This window comes from Symphalangus syndactylus, chromosome 16 (assembly GCF_028878055.3).
Source record: "Symphalangus syndactylus isolate Jambi chromosome 16, NHGRI_mSymSyn1-v2.1_pri, whole genome shotgun sequence".
NCBI lineage: Eukaryota > Metazoa > Chordata > Mammalia > Primates > Hylobatidae > Symphalangus > Symphalangus syndactylus.
In genome coordinates, this window is record NC_072438.2 from 74,268,501 (window position 1) to 74,288,325 (window position 19,825).

A 19,825-nucleotide genomic window follows, 5' to 3' on the forward strand; every position below is an offset into this window, starting at 1 on the left:
GAAACCCTGTATATTTTTATGCTAAGTTTGATGAAGTGTGGGCAGTTGTGCAGAAGTATGATTGGGTGAAGGGGCTGCAATCTAATGGTAATAAATGAGGGGAACTTAGCAAAACCTGTTTGTTCAGATTCTTCTCCATATCCTCAGAGATAATATTCCTTTTCTCTGGTTATATTTTCTTCTCTCACATGAAGATTTTATAACCTACTTCAGAGAAAGGTCTGATAAGTGTTTTAGGGCCTGCTTCAGGAGAGAAGGACAGAAGATCAGAGAGACCTTGTTTCTTCTGCTGTTTTTTCAAGTGCCAGGGTGCTATACTTTGGAATACCGTGTACTGAAAGTGATCATTTCCTGAATATTGTATTTAAAAACAAAATCATGACCACAACAACATTCAACAATATTCTGACTTCTCCCTCTTCTTGAATCTTTCTTTATCTTGGCTTCTATGCCAGTGCTCATGGCTCACCATATTCCTCTCTGCTTGCTTTTCCATCTCTTATCTGCAATCCACCCTCTTTCTGCCTTTCTGGTCATGTTCACCATGGTTCTCTCATTATCATTTTTACCATCATTTTACACGCACTGGTTGGATTAGCTCATTCACGTCCACACGTTTAGCAGTCTTCTTAATCTGAAATCTGCCTCTGCAGTCTAGAGCCCTCTCCTGAGGGGTCAGAGCAGGACAACCAAATTCCTATTTGACATAATCACCCAGATGTTTCACAGAAATCTCAACGCTTATGAGAATGGAAGAAGATAAGTAATTTTGCCTCTATATACCAATCATTTAATATTTTAAAACATTCATTAAAAGCATCTCCACGTAACCAGTTATGCAACCAGAAATTTAGGACTTGTTCTGTTCTCTAGAACATGTAATCAGTCAAAAAAACTTCCCATTGCTGCCTCAATTCTTGCAACAGTTTGGCTCCTAACTTCAACTTCCTCCAGATCACACTGCTCTATTGCCACCAGCACAATCCCTTTGAAACAAAACTCTAATTTTTTTTCACTCTAATGTATAAAATATTTTCTAAGAGCCCTGCTTCAAAATAAGATTCAAAAGGTCTAGCTTCATGTCTAAACTTAATACCTGTCTGCTTTTCACTTAGAGTATATATCCTCGCCTACCAATGTAATTGCAGTTCACTAAAGACAATGTGCTACTTTTTCCATAGTTGCATCAACAGTAACTGGAATCTCTCACATTATTTTGTAAGCTACATTGACATTTCCTTTGTGAAAAGTTTCCTCCCCATAACATTCTTTAAATATTCTTTTGGAAATAGCATACCATTTGGTAATTTTTTAAAAGGTTGGATTATTCTCCTGGATTTATTTCCCTATGTCAAGAATTTGGACTTAGTATTTTGTATACTTACAGATTCTACTGGAGTGCTTGGTACCTAATAGTTGCTAAATAGATGTTTTTAAGAGTGAAATTAATTTAAATAACTGAGTTTGGACCATTTGAAAATAAAAGAGACACAAAAACTACTTATTGTGGGTTCCAAGAAAAATAAATACATTGTCAATATAAAGACTTGATGGAAATGTTCATAGCAGTTTTCTTCATAATAACAAAAAATTAGAAACAAAGCACTCATCAACTTGTAAATAATTAAAAACAGATGATGCAACATTACTAAGCATTAGAGAATAAACTATTATTGATAAACATAACAACATGGATGCAACTTATAAAATGATGATTATTTAAAAATTAGAAATAAAATAATACTCACTCTATGATACCATTTACATTAAATCCCAGAACAGGAATAACTGATTTATAGAGACAGACAACAGAGGATTGCTGACTTAGGCCCAGGGTTGTGACGAAGAGATTGGCAATAAGGGAAACTTTTCATGGTGATATAAATGCTTTGTATCTTAATTGTGGTGATAATTATATAGATACATTCATCTGTCAAACCCATCACACTGTGCACATAAAACTGACTCATTTCACTGCATGTAAATAATAACTTTTATTTAAAATAAATAGCCTTTTTTGTAGTTCATATGTAAACCTAGTTTTAGATTAGGCATGTCAAGCTCAAATTCCATTAAAGATAAGTCAAGAAACATACGTACATGGAGATCCAAGTGAAATCTAATACGAAGTGATAGGAATTGTGTTAAATTGGAGATTTCATGCTGCACCTGAAAACTCCCAAACTTAAACATTATTAAATATTTATCAAGCCAATAAAAGCACATCTCCTTGACAGAGTCAGTCCACAAACACTGGTTAGCAACTCTTGCATTAGAGAAAATAATAGTTTTTCCAAGACCAAGCTGAAAAAAAAAAAGTGAGGTAGAGAATTAATTTAATTTATCTCAATGAAGATAAAAGGCAAATTTTACCTTTTGGCAATTCTTCCAGTAAAATAGTTCTGCTATAAATTGACCTGATGAGATTAATGGTGAGTCTAAACATATAAACCATTCTCTGGAAAGATATTGCTAGACAATGTGAGGTGAATTAGTTATTTCAGTGTAAAAAATAAACTTTAGAAGATCTGCAAGTGTGTGTGTGTGTCAAAGGGGAGGATGTGAGTGGGTGGAGAGAGAGAGGAAGGGAAAGAGAGGAGATACACCTATACTTTTACACTAAGGACACAAAAATATGTAAATGGACTTTTGCAAAAAATCATTAAGTCATAAAAAATTTAATTTAGCTCGTGAAACTCTAAAGAGACTCACATCTTTCCTGATTTAACCACAATTGAGGCAGTCATCAGTGTCAATCTTATCAAAATTTATTTACGGAAGGCCATATGAGTTTACTAAATCTGAATTTCCTGATGATAGAAAGAAGAATCTTGGGTAAAACTGACATTTTACCATGAAGTTAATGTCCATCAGTTCAGAAATACATGACTGGTTATCAAGATGTACACAAAAACATGAAGTTCAGATTTTCAAACTCTAACCAGAGTCAGGAGCAACAGAGTGGACACTACAGAACAGAATCTCATATAAGAACAGAACAAACCTGTAGAGACAGATCATCCACGGAAAAGCAGAGTGCCACAGAAGTCTGCTCTAGGTGTACGTTTCTTTGTGAGTCTTCCTCATTAGCCTATCTAGCTGTAGATTGGTGAAGCTTTGACTGTGCATCAGCCTCACATGGAGATCTTTTGCAAATATGAATATGTCATAGCATCACTTCAGAATTGTTAAGACTGAATTTTCTCCAGTGACATTCAGATCTCTTCACTTTTCCTTCTTAAAAATCCCCCTTATGATTCCAGTGTCCTCACACATTCGCGAAGCTCTTACTAAGCTTCCTCCCACCCACTCTACCTATTCCTTTGCCCTACCTTGACCGAGGCAAGTATCTTAGCTACATATTTAATTATTAATCCCATGGTAAGTTTAATAAAGCATTATGGTAAAATTTTATATTAAGTGGGTGAATATAAAGTATTACTCCCAGCATTTAAAGGGCAGATACCTAATAATTGCACCTATCTATAAACAGTCAAGAGACCGGAGATTAGTATTAACCTTCTATTCTCCATTCCTTTTGCAATTATTTCAGTAGTATCCTCATTACTTCTCACCAGGGATATTGTTTAGTTACCTAATTGGTGCCCTGTCTCCATTTTCTTACTTTTCTAATTCATCCTACACATTCTTGTCAAATTAATTTCCTTAAATAATAATTCTAGGCACAGTTCTGTTCAAAATCTTTGTCTGCTAACCAAAATAACAAAAGTTATTCAAAGTCTCTAATACCAAGTTTAAATCCATATTTTCAGTTTAATATCTGTCTGCTCATATTCATATAATCTTCCCAACCAAGTTAACTGCCTCCAAAACACCCTCACGGTTTTCTGATTCTGTGCTCTAAATAAATGCTGCTATTGTTCCTTGAATATCTGTTTCTTCACCAATGTAACTACTTCTCCAAGGGAAGCAGTGTTTTTGGCCTTACTACACTATTCTTTTCTTGTTTGAATGGGTAGTCTTTCATAAAGGTAATTTCTCAAAACAAGAAATGAATATTCTCTTTGTGTCCCATCTCTCACTGATACCATGTCAAGAGCTACAATAAAATTCTAGCATGTCTTCGTAGTAAAATACAGTCTAGAAAAAAAATTCACAAGCAGAAGACATTCATACCAAAAAAGCCTCAGTATAGTCATACAAATGTAGGGAATCCTAGAATATGTGAGCAATACCAACCACCACCACCAAAAATCCAGAGAAATATATTTTAAAGTAGTGTTAATGTGTTAATATAGTTCCATATACGAGCATGTCTACATTTGGAATGCTTAGTTGAAAACTGAATATTATGTTCACATTTAGTTATGCTGTTTCATGAAAACTGGGACTAATTATTGACCCTACTTAAAGTAAGTTGAGGTGCCAGATAATCTCTGACAAAATGCAGGGAAAATAATCTAATGAATTAGGAAAGTAAAGAATTCATTATGTTATACTGTATATTCACCCTCAAATAATATCTCTTTAAAGTACTCTGAAGTATCTTTCTTTTTTTTTTTTTTTTTTTTGAGACGGAGTCTTGCTCTGTCACCCAGGCTGGAGTGCAGTGGCACAATCTCGGCTCACTGCAAACTCCGCCTCCCGGGTTCATGCCATTCTCCTGCCTCAGCCTCTCCGAGTAGCTGGGACTACAGGCGCCCGCCACCACGCCCGGCTAATTTTTTGTATTTTTAGTAGAGACGGGGTTTCACCGTGGTCTCGATCTCCTGACCTCGTGATCCGCCCGCCTCGGCCTCCCAAAGTGCTGGGATTACAAGCGTGAGCCACCGCGCCCGGCCTGAAGTATCTTTCAACAACTATTTTACCAGTAGATTTGTGACAAAAGCCTCAGCATTTTGAAATGCTCTTTATTGATTGGTCTTTTTGGATGAAGTGCTCTGGAGAACTCAATTTATGCTCACTTTATATAGGATTTCTGGTCTTGGTGGAATTTTTAAAAAATACAGAGGTTTTGAGGGCAGCAGAAGGATTAATACTGTGACAAATTCTACCTCTGGAATAAGTCAGCCTTCTATTTCTAAATTTCAGTTTAGTGATTAGGGATCTAAATATCTTACTGTTTTACAGAATGCCACCTTTATGAAGGGACCATGCCTATTTTTATTGGGAAAAGCAACGAGTAATCTAAACACAGTGTTAATCCACATATACACCAGAGAACAAGAGATCAATTCCATGAATAGAGCAGACTCCACTATCTCCATGAAATTTTGGGATACAAGGAGCTGTGTTAGTGTAAAGCCATTCTCGTCTTAATAAAGGACAAGTTGATTTACTTTGTTACCCCACCAATAAAATACTGGAATAACACTTGATATGCTCTTTTGAGTCAATTTTGCGCATTATTGCCTTAGCAATGAAAGCAAAGCAAATGACACAGATTTGAGTGAAGACCAGAACATGTTATGGCTATCAGCTGGTCAAGTATAGAGTAGTTATCTCTGTGATTCTACTGTGGGGTCCCTGGAAATCCAAAACTTCTTGAAGAGGTTGGTGGATTCTCAGGATGCTTTGTGGATCCTGTTGCCACACTCAAATAGAAGAATCACAATAGAAACTCAAAAAGATTTGCAACATTTCAGAACATAGTTGTTCTCTTTCAAGGAAACAATTAGTGTTTTGGTTTGGAGGATACTGACGGAGTCTGTAACTTCAGACCTTTTATCAATATCGACATACTCTGAAGCAACTCAAAAATGAACAACCTACAGGAAATTATATGGTATCTTCGACTTACAACCATACCAAGTCCTGCCACTAACTCATACTTTTACCTTCTCGTGGTGTTCCCTATGTAGACTGAGTGATAAGGAAATGATCTAACCTATTTATAAATCCCTTTGCTCTATGCCTGCACCAGCTGCAAGTAGGCTGCTGTTGACCTCACAGAGGTAGTCATGGATGTCTTAGATTAAAAATGAAACAAACAGTAATATACTAGGATTTAAGCACTTGAGGGAGTATGAAAAAGATAATTCATTTCTCCTCAATATTGGTATTTCTGTTTCAAGCAACAGAAATTCAATTGCATTTTATTCTGTATGTGTACACGATTATCTGTTTGTTTCTGCAATATTAAATTCTTATCCAAGGTGACCAGATTCTGCTGTGGAAAGGCACTGAGCTATTGTATAAATGAAGGTTTTTACTTTGTTTTCTGTACCTTTCTGTACTGTTTGAATTTCGAATCATGTATAGCCATTTCTTTTGTCAACAGCAGTTATATGAATGGTGATTTGTAAGACATTTGATATTTATTTTTTTTAATAATTCTCTCGATTAACACCACTAATGCTATTAAAAACAAAAATAATAGAACATCATAGAATTGTGGAAGTAAAATGGAGGAGAGGTGAAGAGGATGTAGGAGTTATGGGTACTACGTGAAATGAATCAAGGAGGACACCTATATTATAGAAGCTACAAATGTAAGACTATTATTAAAAATAATAACATAATAAAAATAAGATGTAATGGAAAGTAGGAAGAGATGTACCTGAATTGAGGTAAAAGTATATGTTCCTGTTACTTAAAAAAGTCATTTTATCCTCTTAAAAAAATGAAGCATGAAACACATAAAATCTTTATGCTTAGAGCAAAGATTGTCAACTGGGGGAGAAAATTTTGCCCTCAAGGGACACTGGCAATGTCTAGGGACATTTTTCATTATCATGTCTTGAAAGAAAGGCTTGATCTTAATGGCATCTATTGGTTAGGAGGCAGGGGACCCTGCAAAAAAAATATCTTACAATACACAAGTGTGCTCTGCACAAAAATGATCAAACAGTTCAAAATCTCAGTGATGCCAAGGTTTAGAAAGCCCATTATGGACAAGAATGTTGGAATAGTTGCAAAATAGTACAAGGCAGACTATCATTTTAGGTTTATTTGCAATGTTAGAATTTTTATGTTATTTTCCTCTATTATTTTATATTTATTTTTTGTTAAAGACTCATTATATTTCTGAAAAGTTGTGAAAACACACCCAGATCTAGACATGTAGATAAAATTTTCGTTCGAAGAAAATCTCATAAGAATCCAAGATTATAATTAAATAAATGCATACCTAAAGAGGCAAAAATCAAGTTGGCCTCAGAATTATCCTTTAATGATCTTGCAATTATTCTCTACAGTATTAAAGCCTAGAAGATAAGTTCCCTATATCAACTGCATTTTAAGGAGAAAAGTTTGAATCCGAAAAATTTACTTTCCATCTTATTAGTTGTTCATATGTGTATTAGTTCATTTTCAGACTGCTATAAAGAAATACCCAAGACTGATTATTTTATAAACGAAAGAGGTTTAATTGACTCACAGTTCTGCATGGTTGGGGAGGCCTCAGTAAACTTACAATCATGGCAGAAGGGAAAGCAGCACATGGCAGCACACGAAATGGAGAATGTGAAGGAGAGAGGCCCTTATAAGACTATCAGATCTCGTGAGAACTCACTCACTATCACGAGAACAGCACGGGGGAAACCGCCCCCATGATCCAGTCACTTCCCACCAGGTCCCTCCCTTGACATGTGGATATTAAAATTCAAGATGAGATTGAGGTGGGACCACAGAGCCAAATCATGTCACTAGGCAAAAATAATAGAATTGGATTCTTAGGTTTCACTGGATGTTCTGGTTTCGTGCCCTGGTTGTAAAATTAAATATGACTACACTTATCAAGCATTTCACTTATGACTCCAAAAATAGAACTCAAGAATATGATTTTAACAGTTGAATTAAGTTAATGTTGATATTTACTGCAATTAGTAAATAATTATTCAACTTACAATATGAAATAATTTTAAAAGGTAAAAATTATATTAGAAATAATGTGAAATAATCTCTCTCTCTCTCTTTTTTTTTTCTTTTTTGAGACGGGGTCTTGCTTTGTCACCCAAGCTGGAGTGCAGTGGCACAATCTCGGCTCCCTTCAGCCTCTGCTTCCCAGGTTCAAGTGATTCTCCTGCCTCAGTCTCCCAAGTATCTGGGAATACAGGCACCCGCCACCAGGCCTGGCTCATTTTTATATTTTTTTTAGTAGAGACAGAGTTTCACTGTTTGACGAGGCTCGTCTCAAACTCCTGGCCTCAAGTGAACCTCCTGGCTCGGCCTCCCAAAGTGCTGGGATTACAGACATGAGCCACTGTGCTGAGTCAATAATCTTTCATTTTTTAAACTGAATTAAATATCATTGAGATTCGATGTATGGGAATGAGAAAAAGACTAAATCCCTTGAAGATGAAGTACCACAAATATGGCTACAGCTGTATTATAGATTTTATATATATATATATTATATATACATATATAGGTATATGTATTTGTATATACATATGTATATATGTATATATTATATAATATATTTATATGTATAATATATAAATGCACATTTATTATGTTATAAATATTGTATAGTTATTATACAAAATCATTGAAAAACAAAAGGCAGTGTGGAAATGTATGTAATAAGTGACAAAACGTGTCTTTCCCTGTCAGTTCACAATTTCTTTCACACCTCTAAAAGTTGAAGACAAGGAGTGAACGTACTCTGTTCATTCTAAAGAGAGGTGACAGACACTGCCACTGTGTTTATTTAAAGATGACAAAATTGTACCAGTCAATCCCATTTTGCGCTTCTAGAAAATATCTTAGTAGACACACCGTGACCTTGGAGGAGAGTTCAGGGGAGCAGACAGATCCGTGGCTTTATGCTTCTGTTGTTGAGGTGCTTCTTCTGCTCTATGGACTCTGAAAGCAGGTGTCAAAGTTGTTACTTACACATGTGGGGACATCTGGCTTCTTTCCTGGTTGACACTTGCTGAGCTGGAGATTATCACGAGCTCACCAAATGCTCCCACCAGGAGTCAAAATAATTTGGGGGAAAGCATATGATATTTGTTCCAGGAGTTTTCTGGGGTCGGACTGCAGAGATAGAAGTGGGTGCTTCGTGTCAAGAGAAACCTGAGTGTTGGATGCCATCTGAAACAGCCCATAATAGTAGGGACAGGAGAGAGGGGTGGTAGTAGGAGCAGCCAGCATTTATAGACTGTAGCTTGGCAGTGATACCTGAGTTGTCTCTTGGGCTGAGAAGACAAGCTTTGACATAGGTGGGCAAAGACATCCACCTAACAAGATGGGGAGGCCCTGGAAGAGAACTGTTGGGATAAAGAGAACAAAAGTCCTTGCAAAAAAAAAAAAAAAGAAAAGAAAAGTGTATGGGATGAGTTGTGGGAATGGTAAGACTCTAAAACTCCTGAAAATATTAATATATGTAGCATGTGGGTACCTGTCATTACAGTGCATGGTCGTAGCCAAATGAGAGTTGCAAATAGTGCCAGCTGAGTACAGTCATGCTACTATTGTTTTTACTACCCCTTAGTCAAATCTGACCTCGGAAGAACCAGATGTCAGAAAAAGAGAGAAAATATGTAAGACTGAACCACTCCCTATTCTGCCACTGAAAATCCTCAGACTATGGAGCCTGCTTGAGTGAAGGGAAGGAGAGAATGTTTACATGTAATACAGTATGTTTAAGGTAGAGTACAAACCAGAGCAAATTTTTTTTTTTTTTTTTTTTTTTTTGAGACGGAGTCTCGCTCTGTCGCCCAGGCTGGAGTGCAGTGGCGCAATCTCGGCTCACTGCAAGCTCCGCCTCCCGGGTTCACGCCATTCTCCTGCCTCAGCCTCTCCGAGTAGCTGGGACTACAGGCGCCCGCCACCACGCCCGGCTAATTTTTTGTATTTTTTAGTAGAGATGGGGTTTCACCGTGGTCTCGATCTCCTGACCTCGTGATCCGCCCGCCTCGGCCTCCCAAAGTGCTGGGATTACAAGCGTGAGCCACCGCGCCCAGCCCAGAGCAAATTATTTAAGTCCAGAACAAAATAAAAAGAATATTCAAAAACTGAAAACATCTAAAGAATATTAGGACACTAGGATAAAACAAAAGTTCGACTGTAAATCAGGTGTTTTGTTGGCTTGGTTTTTGCTGCACGGGTGAGTGTGGGTACGTACTGGGGAGGGTATGCATAGGTATGCACATGCAATGGTAATTAAGTTAAAATTTCAACTAACACTACAAGTAGAAAAATAAAGGCCAAAATGAGGTTTCAGACAAAGATTTATCACTTAAACAGCAATGCTGAGATGTCATATAATGACGCAGAAAACCACTTTCCTATAAAGACTCATCAGTTAGAGGCTCTCTGCTCACCAACAATATGGCATAAGCCAGGAGCAATTGCCTTTCATTCCTGGGAGTTGTCAGAAGGTCTCAGTGGGACATCCTCTAAATAACACTATGAAAGCACTCACAGGAGAATAGGTTAGCTGTAAACTTACATCAGCCCTAGATAGTGCAATGCTATCTTGCAAAAGGTCTGCTCAGATAAGAAATTTCAGCTCTCATTCTTCCTAGTGTATCTTTATGTACCAACCTCATAGAGATAGGAAAATACATACTGCCACAGGGAGAAAGAGGTTCTCAATTTAGAAAGCGGTTACTCATCCTCCCTCTTCCTAAAGTTTCTCATCTGTTCAGCAAAGATTCAATTACTAAATTAAATTGGTTTTCAAAATGGGCAAAGGAATAACTTCCACATAAGAGCTGGATGGAAATAATAACATATGCAGATTAATAGTTATATTAGTCATAGATTAATAGTATGAATTCTGATGTTTCCAAATACTAACCTTGTGTCTCTGTGTGTGTTTGTGTGTGTGTGTGTGTGTGTGTGAGAGAGAGAGAGCAAGAGAGAGAGAGCATGTGCGTATGAAGAAAGAGAGGGAAAGAGAGACAGATAAATTAGAGTCCCTGTTTTCATAGAGTTTAATGTCTATTAAGGAAGAAAGATGTGGGGGAAATTATTTATTGAGATAATTAATGATTAGTTCTTAAAGCTATAGTACAGGGAAATCTTTATGGCTCGCTGATCAAATCTAGCACAACACTTGCTTTTGTAAATAAAGTTTTGTTGGAACACAACTGTGCTCATTCATTGACGCATTGTCTATGGCTGCTTTCAAAGCCCGAAGGCAGACATGAGGAGTTGTGACAGAGTCTCATTGTCTGGCAAAGGCTAAATTATTTACTGTCTGTTCATTTATAGGGAAATTACTGATTCTCCTTCTCCATGAGATTAAAAGAAAGAAGAGATTCCAGGTTCAAACTGTGAGTTGAATAGGCACATATAATTTCACTCCCTCTAAAACTTTACTAAAGGGATTAAAGAAAACATAATTAAAAAGAGAGAGAAGCATAAAATTAAGGAGGCAAGCAGGACAGAGGAACATGTAACAAATCAATGAAATATCGGGAGCTGGAAAACAGATGGTCAAGTGGTAACAGAATTAACAGAACAAAGAATGCTAAATTCTACACAGGAAATGAGGAAAGTTGAGAAACTGATAAATGTTTTATACTGCAGAACTCTCAAAAGGCTCAGAAAATGGTAGCAACAGGAATGAGGGGAGATGACAATGATAATGCTTGACTGGACAGAATGACAAGATAATAAAGATGTGTGATCCTAATATGAAAATGTCTCTGTAAAAGTCACTGTATTAAAAAAAAGTCTATCCTGATAATGGGAATCCTTGTGTCTTTGAAAGCTACACAAACAATTAGTATTGAGGCTGCATTTGGGGAGAAAAACTAAGTCTATGAGGGAAAAGGGTGTATTTTTACTGGTTTGACCCTTTGTATTGCTTTTTTTTTCCATGAGCATTTGTATATTGTGAATCAAAACAAGTAATATAAAAAACACATTCCCAAAGGATTTTATTTTTAAATAAGAAATACTTCCACTACTGTGCTCTAAGATACACACACAATCCTGATATTATTTTGTCTGGGTTCCTTGATGAAGAGAAGCAATAGATTTTATTTTGCACGGTTGAAATCACAAGGCATAAGATTCCCAGAAGTCAACAAATGTCTCCCTTTTCCCCCCATCTCCAAACACACATACTTCACTGCCAAACTCTGTTCTAAAATGGCTCAGTGAGAGAAGTAAGCAAGTCTGGCTCTGGGAGATGAGATAATGACACTTAACTGGCAAGATGGATGATGAATTTCTTTCCTATGACCAGAAAAGGTAAGTGAGTTTCAAATTTTCCCATATGTAAGGACCAATACACCTGTGTCTAGCACTGCTCTCCATGGTGGATAACTGTAGAGACAGGTGGAAGATAGATAGTTACTTAATGCCAAGGCCTTGAGCACACCAGGAAACGTGTTCATTTCTGCCCCAGTCTCTGGTCAGAAGTGGCTGTCAGTGAGTGACGCCTTTGAGCTCATCTGGAAGTTCAGTATCTCATCCAAACTTTATACTTTCTTGGAGGTATTCTCTAAAAGCATCAGTAGGAAATAGAAGCATTGTATTTTTTGCTCTAGAAAAATAATTTTCCATTTACTACATTTGAATACTATGAGGCAAAGCTAACAGTAAATTAAGCATATATATGTATATATGAACATATAATATAAAATTAATGCTATAAAGAGAAATTATTATAATATAGCAATATACTTTAAGAGAAAAAATACTGGACTCTGATAGAGTCTGAAAAGTTACAGAAAGTCTTCCTGAATCATGACCTTAGAATCAATATTTTAAGGATGAGTTGGAATTAGGTATGAATGGAGAATTAAAACAGGCAGAATTATTTGTTCTATAGAAAACAACATGCGTAAATTCCTTAAGTCAGAAGACAACATGAAAATTTTGGAGCTCTCAAAGAACATCCATATACCTGAAGTAGGAACAAAGAGGGAAATGATGACTTTTGCCTGGGCAGAAACCCAATAGCTATAGTCAAAACCTATGGGTAACGTGAAGGATTTTTCTCTTTATCACAAAAGCAGTAGAAGCCATTAAAGCCATTGAAGGTTTTAAACAATAGAATTACATGATTTAAATAATATTTTTAAAGTGTCTCCTGAGAAAATTGAGAATGGGTTACAACAGGAAAGGTGTGAAGAGTGTATATCATTTACAGAGTACTGTCATAGATCAAGTAAGAGATTTTGATAATGAGGCTTAAGGTGGTGAGAGGGCTGTGAAGAAGCTGAGATATTGGTCCGAGCGGGGTGGCTCACCCCTATAATCCTAGCACTTTGAGAGGCCCAGGTGGGTGGATCGCTTGAGCCCAGAGTTCAAGATCAGCCTGGGCAACACAGAGAGACCCTGTCTCTATAAAGTAAAAAAGAAAAGAAAGAGAAGAAACAGAAAAATTACACAGGCATGGTGGCACATGCCTGTAGTCCCAGCTACTCTGGAGGCTGAGGTGGGAGGATTGCTTGAGGCCTGGAGGCAGCAGTTACAGTTAGCTGAGATCTTGCAATTGCATTCTAGCCTGTGCAACAGAGCAAGAGCTTGTCTCAAAAGAAAAACAAATGAGATGTGGAAGACATATTAAAGAGGCAAAAACGATATATAAATATATACACACACATATACACACATATTTACATACACATATATTTATACACACATTTGTGTGTGTATATATATGTGTGTGTGTGTATACATGTATATTTCACTTAAGGGAGAAGGAGTGTAACAAAGTAGACTTCTAGGATTCAGACTTGGAAAGGGAAAAGATGACAGTGAAATTCCCAAAATAGGGACTATCCAGGAACATTTATTGAGCAACTACATTATGAGTGCTGGGGGATGCTGGGTAGATAGAAAAGTGAGAGGCCTTACCTCTACAGTATTAAAAACAAAAAATAAAATGAGAAAATTTGTGTAATAGGTTTTATTACAATACAGGTACTGAGACACCATATTTCAAGGAGGCGGGAAAGCCTTGTCTACAAAGTAATGTTACATAGAGGCCTGAAAGAAGTAGTTCTATGAAAAGTTTGGGAAACTGCTACAGAAAGAGAGGATGGACAGCATGTACACAGTCCTGAATAGAAATGACAACATAAAACTGAAATAAATACATAATCTAAGCTAGGTATCAGAGAAAGAGAAGAAAAGCCATGAGAAAGAAAAACAGAAATGCTGTAAAATGCAGACAAATATCTTGGTCTCAAAGAGACTACAAAAGTGCTTAAAGTAAGTCATATTTGGAAAAAATAGATATGCATTTATAATAAGAAGTCTAAATATAAGACCTTACAGCTGGTCGATGTATATTATGAATACAACTGGATGGATTGAATGCTGCACAACCATAAAATATATTATTGTGTATGCATAATAAAAATATGTTTTTACATAAATACAAATATATGAATATTATAATTGACGTCTTTATGTGTGATTATTCTTTTCATTATACTTTTATAATGTTTTTATTCATTTATTCATTTTTTTTAGACAGTTTCACTCTTATTGTCCAGGCTGTAGTGCAATGGTGCAATCTCAGCTCACTGCAACTTTCACCTCCCAGGTTCAAGTGATTTTCCTGCCTCAGCCATCCGAGTAGCTGGGATTGCAGGTGCCTGCCACCATACCGGCTAATTTTTGTATTTTTTTAGTAGAGATGGGGTTTCACCATGTTGACCTGGTTGGTCTTGAACTCCTGACCTCAGGTGATCCTCCTGCCTCGGCCTCCCAAAATGCTGGGACTACAGGCATGAGCCACCGTGCCCAGACTTTTTATAATATATTTTTAAATGTCTATATTAAATTTGTGCTATTTTTAATAGTCGTTAAAACAAATATCAAAAAAGAGGTTGAAAGTTTCCAATAGGATTCAGAACACTTTATAATATGATAACTGAAATAAAAGTATTGTTTGTGTTTAAGAAGAAGCTTCAGTTGCTGTTAGGAATTGAGTGTGCTGTATCCTCCAGAAAGATATGTGGAAGCCCTAACCCTCAGAACCTGAGAATATGACCTCATTTAGAAATGGGGTTGCTGCAAATGTAATTACTTAAGATGAGGCCACACTGGAGTGCGGTAAGCACTAAATCCCATATGACTGGTGTCCTTGAAAAAAAAGAGAGACGGCTGGGTGTGGTGGCTCACGCCTGTAATCCCAGCACTTTGGGAGGCCAAGGCAGGTGGCTCACCTGAGGTCAGGAATTCGAGACCAGCCTGGCCAACATGATGAAACCCCATCTCTACTAAAAATACAACAATTTAGCCGGGCATGGTGGCATGCACCTGTAGTCCCATCTACTTGGGAGGCTGAGGCTGGAGAATCACTTGAACCCAGGAGGCGGTGGTTGTGATGAGCCTAGATCACGCTACTGCACTCCAGCCTGGGCAACAAGAGCAAAACTCAGTCTCAAAAAAAAAAAAAAAAAAAAAAAAAAAAAAAGAAAAAGAAAAACAAGAGAGACAAAAGACATGCACAGAAGGAAGACAACATGAATAGTCACATAAGGGAAGAATGCTATGTGATAACAGAAGTTGAATTTGGAGTGATGCAGCTACAAGCTCACTAATGAACACATTAGATTAGCAACTACCACCAAAAACTAGGGAAAGGCAAGAATAATTCTATTCTTGCACTATTCTGCACACTCCTAGCAGTGTCTCTGAGGTCGTGACTCTCCTGACACTTTGATTTTCGACTTCTAGTATCCAAAACTTTAAAGTAATAAATTCTGTTTTTTTTTTTAAGCCATCCTTGTTTGTGGTACTATGTCAAAATACTCTTAGGAAGTCTACATTGTTACCTGTAAAATTAGCTTAGATGATCTAGTTCGTTAATTAACGAAAATCACCTAACTGAAGAGTCATCCTTGCTTAGGTAGCCTATTTAATTTGTGTCCAGATTTTGATTAAATCAGAAAGAACATTATTCTCTCATATGTGTGTATTTGAGTCTATGTGTTTCGTGTGTTTGTGGATTTGTGTGAGTGTTTGTGAAGAAATGGAACAGAGGTAGGGATCAGAAACAGGGAAGCACGTGTCTCTTTCTGTTTTCTGTTGAGGCTTCATGAAAGTTTTTTATGCCTTCTATTTATGTGGAAAGGTAGATTAGAATATTTCAGATATTTTTAAATCACACTGGCAATGATGGTATGAGAACTATACATATCTGATTTATAGTCACTAAAAGCTCAGCTTTACAGGTCTTCGAAACATGGACTGGTTTCAAGATTTACTGATCAAAACATAAAGAAATGCAATCATATTCAAGATGAGAACTGTCTCTGTGACAAATCAAATGGCCTCTATTTTATAGTCTTTCAAAGACTTCCGACCAAACTCTCAGATTATTTCCCTTACAAGTTTGAAGATAATTTAGCCAAGGAAAATGAATGCTTTTAAGCTTCAGTGCTTTACTACAATTAAATTTTTGCTGACAGTAGTGTGTGATCACTTTCTTACCTCTTTAATAAACACCAAATGGAGCAAAGAGAATTACTTCCCTAAACCTCTTTGGTAAAGTGATGATAATGGATCCAATCCCTTAATCAGGGTACTGTATGTAATAAAATAAAACTTCCATTTTTTCTCTTTCTACATATCCTCCTTTGCTCTCCCTCCCTCTTCCTTTCTCCAGGCTCTCTTTCCCCCTCTCTCTGTCTTTATTTCTTGCCTCTTTTTCTCCTCTCCTCTCTCTCCTACTTTACCCGTTGGGACTTCAGCTTTTCTATTTTTTTTTTTTTTTAGTAACATTTTAACTTATGTGACACTATTTTGGTTCTCAAAATCTTGTACGAGTTCTGTATAATTAAATGTGTAAAGGCTGCCACACATTTTTCTATTAGCTTATAAGTATATTTAACAACTTAATGCCAGTTAAATTACAGATAACACATAGTGATTTGATGCTTCAAGATTTCTTACAGTGATGATTTTGTTGCTTTAAAATGTAAATATTATGTATTAACGATGCAATCTGAAAGCTCTAGTCCTATGTTTTTGCTACTTCCTAAAAATGAATTTTGAGTCTTACATTAACACTGACAATGCACTGAGACACACAGTCATCATTTTAAACAACTGGATGAAATAAATTACAGTCTAATACAATAATTTCCAGTTGTTAAAAATATTTCTATTCTAATGTCATGCTTAGAAGGATATATTGAATTTTGTTATGTTTACCAGCAATACGAAATCTTTTTAACCTCATGAAGTTTAGTGACTAAAGCAGATAACTGAACAAAACAGTGCAATAATTCATGCAAGCAATTGCAAAAATTTAAAACAAAAATACCAAATTCCTCAGAATTCATCTGATATTGTGTCAACAATTATATAAAACAGTTCTGGAAAAGCAAGGGTTTTTGGTGATGAGGGATTCTTCAAGCAGTATAATTTCTAAGAAAGAGAAAAACACACATTTCCTTTTGGAGTTTAATGAGCCCTGGAATCCAAAGGCTACACCTAGAACTGCTGGGGCATAGAAGAGGAGACACAGAAAGAGGACAGACGGCACGGCAAGTAGGCAGAGGACAGATACCAAGATGGCCCATCACCCCCACCAACCTTGCACTACTGAGATTATAAAGTTCCCCCAGTGAAATGAAGGCAGGCTTCAAGGAGCCCTAGGTTTTCTCTCAGGTCAAAGAGGAGGGTGCAGGCATGGCCACGCCAGCCACCCCAAAAAAGTTTCTAGCTGAACAAAGTCCCACATTCAGGAGATCTGGAGACTGCTTTTTAACCCACCCTCACCTATATATTAATACCAGTGTTCCACGTTTGAACTGAATGCTGGCAGCTGGTCTCAGCACGTAATGCAGCTTCAGCTGATTGGTGTCACTGGCAGTGGAAAACAGCAACGAAGACACTACCTTATCTTGTTTCCACAGACTCCTCTCCCTGCAGTCAGTGGCTGCTATATACTTTGAAGTTGTAGCAAAATTTACAGAAGATGCAGGAGGAAAAAAAAAAAGTGTTTTAAAGAAGGGAGCCCTTGTGAATGATGTCGTGAATGTCTCCCACTACTTTGAAGTTAGGTATGGCCCTGTGACTCTTCTGGCTGATAAAATGTGAGTGGAAATCATCTGTGTAACTTTAAAGCTGAACCATGACATTTCTAGTGCTTGGTTTCCAAGCTGTTTCTTGACCTACCATGGTGACTGAAGAGGCTTTGATTTCCAGATGATGCAGTTACATGATCCCATCATGGAGTTTCATGAGTCCTGATATGAAGAACTGATACTCGCTAATTTGCTTTGAATATGTAGGATGAGGTGATGTGTGTGTGTGTGTGTGTGTGTGTGTGCGTGCGCGCGTTGTCTGGTCCTAGCTTAACATAATTAATACACCAAGTTCTGAAACAAATGGATATTATGGGAATTAAATGTGAGGAGGTGAGGAGGAGGTCAAAAGATTAAATTTACTGTTGATAATGACTGAATCGTAGGCAAAAAAAAAAGTGATAATAAGCCTTTTAACTCAACTGCCAAACTAGGTAAATTAGCTCATGGTCACAGGCAATGGTGTCCTAAGCAGGCCTCCCCATGAGATGAGAACCCCTGGGGAAAGGCAGCCACACATCCTGAGGGTGTTTTTCTGTTATGAAATATTGCTCTGTTAGGTTGCTTTTGTGATCTGTAGTGGGAAATAGAGCCCTCGGAAGGCTCTGAAGTATCTTGGAAAATACATTAATTATAGTAACTCCAAAGACATCCTATGACTAATGCTGAAAATGTACTTTTTTAAAGAGATGGGGTCTCTCTATGTTGCCCAGGCTGGAGGGCAGTGTCTATACTATTCACAGATGTGATTGTAGCACACTGCGGCCTCAGACTCCTGGGCTCAAGAGATTCTCCCACCTCAGCCTTTTGCATAGCTGGGACTACAGGTGCATGCCACCATACCTGGCTGAGAATGTATTCAACTTCCCTTCTCTAATTATGTCCAAAATAGCATACCAGTAGCTTGAAAGTAAGTTAACTGACACCATTATGATTTTCCAATGAATAGAACCTCCAATAATAATATAACACTGCCAACATTTTAAATATTAATCACTTTTTATTTTCAAATTCTCATGCTAATTGAAATTTAAGGACTAAATACCTTTGTGAATTTATGTTCAGATAAACCTCCAAAGGAATATAAAATATTAATTTTTCCCTGTGACTGTATGTATATGTATCCAATGACCAAAATTTCTGAGGTTAAAGATCAGAAACCATGATCCCTCCTCTCTGCTTGCTTCATTTTCTTAGCTGTTCATTCTCAACCTAAAAGCTTTTCAAAATCTTGGAGGAGTAGGTTATATCAGAAGATGCAACCTAGTCCGTAAATCAATAGCGGTAATTCACTTCAGGGCATGAGCAATTCTATTAATTCACCAAGTGTCTGAAATCCTCCTTTTTTGCTTTTATTATTTAATTTTAAGTGATATGTAATAATCATACATATTTATGGAATGAATGTGATATTTTGATACATATATACAGTGTGTAAAGATCTAATCAGGCCAATTAGTATATTCATTACCTCAAACACTTATCCTTTATTTATGTGGTCAACATTTAAAAACCGTCCTTCTGGCTACTTGAAAATATACAGTAAATTATTGTTAATTACAGTCATGCTATAATGGTATACAACATTAGAACTTATTCCTCTTATCTAGCTGTAATTTTATATTTCTTAATCAACTTTTGGCTAACCCTCCAGACTCCCCTGACCACCCTCTTCACCTGTAGTAACCACTATTCTACTCTCTATTTCTGAGATTAGACTTTTTTGCTTCCACACTTGAAAGATAATGTGCGGTATTTATTTTTCTGTATCTGGCTCATTTTGCTTAGCATAATGTCCTCCAAGTTCATCCACGTTGTTATGGATGATAAAATTTGGTTCTTTTTATTGGCTGAATAGTATTCTCTTGGGTGTATATACCACATTTTCTTTATCCATTCATCTGCTG